Source organism: Sinohyriopsis cumingii, chromosome 16, assembly GCF_028554795.1.
Source record: "Sinohyriopsis cumingii isolate HCF-2022 chromosome 16, ASM2855479v2, whole genome shotgun sequence".
Classification (NCBI taxonomy): domain Eukaryota; kingdom Metazoa; phylum Mollusca; class Bivalvia; order Unionida; family Unionidae; genus Sinohyriopsis; species Sinohyriopsis cumingii.
Window position 1 is genome coordinate 69,091,495 of NC_142976.1, and position 6,199 is coordinate 69,097,693.

Genomic DNA, 6,199 nt, shown 5'->3' on the forward strand with positions numbered 1-6,199 from the left:
ATGTCCTCGTCTTATTCTGATGTTATGTTTTTTTCATCAGAGATGATACTGCACTAAGACATTCCTTGCCAGGATCAACCTGTAGCAACTGTGGCCACCGCAAGTGTCCTCGTTGATAAATTTGTTCAAAAGCAGATACAACTTCAGCTACTGTTTTAGCTGATACTTATTGACGTCTATCAATTTTAACAGTATCGTGTGGTAAAAATAAAATATCTGCTTGATGAACTTCATTATGAATGCTGACATCAAAATGTGCATGCTGAATTTTTTAGGTGATGGTAAATAAATTTACTATATTGCCTGTCCTGTAAACCAATTTGCAGCAACAGAACGTGTAACATGTGCTGCATCAGCAAGTTTACTAATCACTGCTCTACCCCTCCAATATCCTCTTGGGCTATAATAAATCGATTCCATCATTTTATAATAATCGATTGATTAATTACCAGTTCCTAATACTAGTTTACCTTTCATCGCAGATCTTACCAACCAATTAGCTAATAATTCTCTTAAATATTTTTTTTTCTTCATGGAATTTAAAGAGTGAATCAACTTCACATCTGCAATATGTCATTGCTGTAAATCTTTACTTTTCTGAGCTATATCATGAACGTGACATGCTTGATCAATCACATTTATTGGATACTCTCCTGGTCTTGGTTGATTTCGCTCGTCAAGTCGGGTTCCAGGACCACAATAATTATATCCTGGAAGATGTTTTTATCTCCTGGCTATTTAAACCATGGAGTTACTGGTAAATTTCCTAATGAAGCAGCGATATAACCACCTGTCTTCATACAACATGAAATTAATTTGTATTTATTTGTACATTTCACACATTTACCTGTAAGTGCATGCTTTTTATTTTTTGTTATTATTGTTGTTAATCCACTTGTGGGGGTGGATGCTCTACATCGAACACAATATAATTCCATATTATTTAATATAATTGTAAAACATGGATGACATTGACTTCTCAGCAACACTAAAGCAAGAGCCAGTAAAACATCATCCACTGCTACCAAATTCTATCAGAGCAAATTATCTGGTAAAACGCAATTATTACTTAATCTGATAATGAGATGGCTCAAATGGAATAAGTTGTATTTAGTAGCTCCGTCACTTAATGATCACAGATGTTTTGATGTACAAACATTTTAATGAAGATGCAAAATTGTTGGACGAGGACGGCAATAATATTATTAATTTTATCACTGATATTGATGAAGCCCCATCTGTAGATGACCTCAATGGATTTATTAATCTCGTAGTATATGATTATGTAATGCTGGACAAACAATCAACTCCAGCTAGAATATTTTCTCAAGGCAGACATAAAAACACGGATGTGATTTATGTTACTCAGTGATATACACAAATACCTAAAGTAATCAGAGATAACTGCAATATTTTAGTTGTGTTTAATGGAGTCAATACACATACTCTGCAAAATATTCATCAGACTTGGTGTTCAGGGGATATGGACATGATCAAGTTCAAAACTTCTTTTCAAAAGCACAGTCTACTCCACACAGATTTATAACAATAAATTTACATGATACTCGATTGCGATATCGTATAGATCTTGATAAAATCTTTGGTTGCAAGATTCATATAATAATGATTTAATTACTCACACATTTACAGCAGCACATTTACTCATACCTCATGGACAGGGTACTAACATGAGCATATACGTGTCAATGGAGCACCCAGCGCTCCTTTAGCCTAATAATAATACTTCGAACATATTCCTTGCATATAATGAAATAAATTGATTAGTCTTCTTATTTAATACCGGAAGTATCGAAAATCATTGTAGAGATAGTTGTAAAATCTCGTTTACCTTTTTTAGCCGATATTTTCGTTTAGATAGTCCGCCATATTAGTTCAAATAATGATTACTTCCGTTCTCAGCTTTATTTGTTTGTGTCCCATATAAGGACACTGATGCCTTATTTGGAAACATAAACAAATCGTAGTAAAAATTTGGCGCCGTTTGAGTCAGAAATTCTACACATTAAAAGTAAATACCAGTTATCGGCAACTTTGAAATTCCACCAAGAAGCAATTATTCGCCACTTGATTGATAATAACATAGCGTAGAATATCCAAATATGGTCTGGCAATCCTTATGTAGAAAAGGGGTCACGGCGAAAGTGTCGCACTATCTGTCATGGCGGACAGGGTGAGGTTAGTGTAACCATGCCAATTTATTTTATCGTATAAGGGTTTAATAAATCCAAAATAAGTCAAACTTCTTTGACATGATTATACTTGTGTAGTAGATTTCTACACTGTATGTTTTTCTGACTTTAGTGATGATTTTTTTTGCTCCATTACATGATATGGGATCAGTTCGTAGCCTCAACCAGAACAAATCAAGTTGAGACTATGACATCATAGTTAGGGTGCGACCACAAACGAGTGTTACGTTGGGAAAACAAAAACGATAAAGATAAAGCAAGAAAATAAACTAACCCAATTACAGAAACTCTCAGTTTTATTTAGAGGCTTCAGTTTGACGTTATTGACCATTTATTTTCATTTCCATAGCAAGCTTTATTTTTCGAAAATTGACTTTCCAGCAAGTGGTCTGTTCACCCTCTCTGCAGCTATACAAAAGGTATTCTGTTTGTTGAATAAGCTCTCAAAAGATTGTTTTTGCTAAAAATTTTACTTTCATTTTCAACCAATCCTGGCCAGCTAAACCCATATATACTCCATTTTATGTTCACCCATGTCAAGACTGGTTCCCATTTTTCCTTATCATTAATATTTTAAGTCCTATATCCACCCTTGATTTACTTCACTGACTTAGGAATTGTGGTAGAATGCATAAGTAAACAGTTACATTGTTAAAGAGTGCATTAGGGAACATTAAATTATATTACCAAGAATTCCAGGCAAAATTTATGTATCAGAGTTTCATTTCAGAAATATAATTAACAAAATTAACCAGTCAAATCAAGAGTTACTGTTTTTACTATCACCATTTCATTTATCTCTCTTCAATTTAGGACTGAAATGTAAAGGTCAAGGTGGCAATCTACACGTTCATATTTTAATAGAAAAGGAGATATCAATGACAGAAACTGCCTAAAACTCATCCAGAACACTTATAACTGAAAAGTAAAGTAAGGTAAGCATACCGTATATTCCCCATATAATATCCCCAATCTTATTCCTCACCTCCCCTTTTTTAAGACCAGAAAATTTAAGACTCGGTGTAAAACCAGTCCTTGTCAATACCTGTCTGCTTCAGATCCATGACTACAACAAAATGCTGGTGTAGACTCCGTTGATCAGGCTGCGACAGTGTTTATATCACTGTGTAAATTACTAAAGTCACAGGCATACATGTAGTGTTAAACATGACACAATAGCTGGATGGCAAGTTCAAAGACTTGCCAGTCTAATTTCACCGAGCTGCTTATTGGGAAAAAGTCCTGATTGATAGATCTTTTTAACTGTTCTGACATTTACAGTGATTGAATTCCGTGGCATAAATACCTCCAGATGTATATGTGTCATTATCAGAGTACATTAAAAAGAACAACTTTAGCTGTGCTCTAATAAATGCACCCCATTTGGATAATGTAACACCCCCGGGGTTTTATTTAGGGAATATATGGTATATATATTGTGCGTTGATGAATCTATATACAATGCTGCTGATACATACTATGTTTTTGGTTGACACTATTACACACAATGTATCTTCTTTTATATGCAACATAATTGTCATACTTTCCAATGCTAGTATTTATATTTTTCATGCTGCATCAGGCAACAGACCTTATTTTAATTTTTAATGTTCAAAAATGAACACTACCTCCACGACAATAAAAGCAAACATAAATAATCAAAAATCAACTTCCTACCAACCATTAGTAATTTTTAAACAGAAAGATTCCTTGCTCAATAACAGATCACCTCATTTTTAAACACCATAACACTAACCCCAAGAACAAAACTAAATAACAATAAACTTAATTAAGGTTAGATCCAATACAACATGAACCTAGTGTTGCCATTTAATTGATACTATACTAATTCTCATCCCATACTCTATCCCAGCTGAAGTCTACAAGGAAGGGGGCACAACCCTGATAGAAAGGCTCCACCAACTATTTCTACTGATGTGTATAATAGTGTATAAATTCTGATAAGATAAAACACCTGTGCCAGAACAACAGATGAATGTCTACCAGACATTATTGCATATTTTCACATTTACAGAATTTAAGCATGCATAGAAAGAGAAATAAAGTATAGCTAAATGATCAATGTGTTATTTGCATAGCAATATCTACAGATGGGGCCCCGAGTGGCCGAGTGGTCTAAAGCGCTATCCGTTATGGATCACTGCCATCTCACCTGTCTGCGTGGGTTTGAGTCTCGGATTAAGCCAATGTGGGTATGTGAGAAAGCTTGCCAGTAGCTTCTGGTGGGTCAGTGGTTCTTTCCGGGGTTTTCCTGGATTCTTCCTCCACCATTAATACTGGCCGCCATGTATAGCCTATCGTGTGATGAAAAAAGGCGTTAAACCCTACGACAACATATCTACAGACAAGCAGAATTATAAGACCTGTTTTCATTTCATTTCCAGTCATACACACTATAAGTATAGGCTTTCATGTCAGTTTATAGTTTCTTGTTTGCTTACACCCATAATGAGTACAGACATAAGTTGACAGTGAACAAAATTATTTGCAATAAAACAAAATGTGGGATTCGTCAATCTGCCTTTGTCGAACACTTTGTAAAAAGGACTGCATGTCTAAAAGACTGAATGTTTTTCAGTGGATGAATAAATATGGATTGTAATTCAACCTTTACTGTATATAACCTGGAATAAAATAGGATTTATTTTAATTAAAAAACTGAACTTCAAATATTTTAACAAGTTCTCAAGAAGTCGTAAAAACATGATATATGGGCCAGATGAGTTGAACCAGGAAGAAAAACATGATTTATGGGCCAGATGAGTTGAAAGTGGAAGACTTTCTCAGCAAGGCAATTGATTTTGCCCCCCCCCACCAGTTTGACCAGTTTTCTGATACCCTGATGAAAATAGTCTGTTTCCCTGACAAACTCGACTAAATATAATATAAAACCTGGATGACAATCAAACACAGACAAGCCAATTTTCCAGGGTTTACCTACAACAATCATATTTCCATAGTTTTTGCTTTTATTCCATAAGTCCGTATTTTAAGGATAAATTTCATAATACAGCAAAATGTAAGAAAGGTCTTCATAAAGCAAAATTATAGCATGTACACGTGGTCAGTAAAGAATCACCTGAATATACTAAAAGAAGTTAATGGCTAACAGAAATAGGTAATATGTATCTGTGATATGGATTTTTAACGTAGCTTTAACAATGTTTCAGTCATATCGCCACGATGTCTGCAGTGTGACAGTTTATAGTGATGTATAACATGGGGCATCATGCCCCAGACATGTAGCATGATGTCCCACCCAGTCACATTATCCTGACACCAGGCCGACCAGTCCTAACAATAACCTCTTAACGCTAAGCGCCAAGCAAGGCAGCTGTTAGTACCATTTTCGCAAGTCTTTGGTATGACTTGGCCAGGGATCGAATCCATGACCTCCCGCATCCGAGGCAGATGCTCTAACAACTAGACCACCAGAGCAGTAACAAAATAGTTATAAAATTACATTTTGGCATGTAATACTGGATAATCACTGAATACAATTTATACCAGGTCACACTTATATTTAACACAATACTAAACTGTTGGGCAGGTAATAAGACCAATATACATCTCAAAAGACTAAAACAAAAGAAGATAAAAAGGGAATTTTTTATCTTAGAGAGAATAAAGAGTGAAATAGTTAGAAATTCAGTTGGAGTATACTTCCATGTGTGAGAAAATTGCACAGAAATGCTCCAAATGTGGAAAAGGCACAACTACACAACGGTTTTGTAAGACCTCCAAAACAAGTGTGCATTCTAAGGGGCAACTTTACCATGGATGGAATTTAGCATTAAATCCTTGTCAAGGTATATCTTTCTTGTCTAACACCATGGTGGCGAGATGAAATATTTGCACTTTTATTGCTAAGAATCAGCTTGGGAATGGCTGTATCTGCAAGGTAATGTTTACACTTTTAACGTATTAGGATCGGGTAATGTATCTGCATAAGAAACATACTTATATCC